The sequence below is a fragment of the Vulpes lagopus genome, chromosome 19, assembly GCF_018345385.1.
Source record: "Vulpes lagopus strain Blue_001 chromosome 19, ASM1834538v1, whole genome shotgun sequence".
In the NCBI taxonomy this organism is placed as follows: Eukaryota; Metazoa; Chordata; class Mammalia; order Carnivora; family Canidae; genus Vulpes; species Vulpes lagopus.
The window spans coordinates 40898759-40900013 of NC_054842.1; the positions used below are offsets into that span (position 1 = coordinate 40898759).

A 1255-nucleotide genomic window follows, 5' to 3' on the forward strand; every position below is an offset into this window, starting at 1 on the left:
TTTTCTGTATTTAAACAATGTAGTTTATTTGGGAAATATAACACAACTTTCAAATAATGAAGAACTGTGACAGAATAGATAAAAGATGAGACCTTGAAAATGAGCAAGTCAACATCCCAGACATACCATTATAGCCACTGCCTAGATGACCTTTCTTCTTTCCATTGCACACCATTTGACCCTAGTTGGAATGGGCAATGTATCAGCTAAGAATTGCATTTTACTGTAAATAACAAAGACCAGAAATAACACTGACTTCGATATGATAAAAATTTCTCCCTTGCTCACTGTTCTTGCTCTCTCCATCCTTTTCTCTCCCTCTCTCTGTTTCTCTCTCTCTCATACAGAAAGACTAAAAGTGTGTAGTACAGAGCTATTTTGACTGGTAAGTGGTGACTCAATGAAAAACCAAATATTTTTTTCTCTCTTTCCATTTTACCATTCTTCCCATCGCTTCTTGGCCTTTTGACTAAGATCAAGTGTACTATTCTGTTCTTATCAATTTAATACCTAATAAGTCCTCTCTCAATTTTACCATTCTTCTCATGGGTACTCCATCTTTAGGATCACCTCCTAATCAAAAATGGCTGATGGAGCTCTAGTCATCATAGCTGCATTTCAGAGAACCAGTAGGAAGAAATATATAAATGATAGTTCTGACTGCATCTAAAAGAGCTTTCTCTCAAACCTACCCCCACAGCTTCCTCTTATTTCTTATCAGTCATCTCCGACTGCATGGGAGACTGGGAAATGTAGTTATTTAGCTATGAATATTATTACCTAAAGTAATAGCTGGTGTGTGTGTGTGTGTGTGTGTGTGTGTGTGTGTGTGTTTCTAAGGAAGAGGGAAGAATGGGATTGAGAAGCAGTTTGGGCCCCAAGCACTAAAGTAACAAAACAGTGAACATATTCCAGATATGCATTTGAGTAGCTTGGCTCTCTTGTTAGGGTTAATTGGGAGTCTGTAGAGTCCCCAATGGGAGAGTTTCAAAGGGAAAACTGAGTGATCTAGTAATTTATGCAGCTCAAATCAGGTGAAAAATTCAGTTAAACTCTTATGATGTGCTCTGTGTCACAAAGCTGTCTGTCTGCTTACATTTTCTCTCAGCCCATCAGAAGGAATTAACTTAATCAGCAGTACAAGATCAAACTGTATTATGTATGCAATTTTATATTCTAAGCAACTCTCCATCAATTTAAAAGCCATTTTCATGATAAATAATCATAATCATGTCTATATTTTCCTGGTCAACTT

The 1255-nt window shown here is 36.9% G+C and overlaps 1 pseudogene; it reads left to right on the plus strand.

Moving 5' to 3' along the window:
* Window positions 1-449: 449 nt before the first annotated feature.
* Window positions 450-558, plus strand: LOC121479158 (annotated as a pseudogene).
* Window positions 559-1255: the final 697 nt, after the last annotated feature.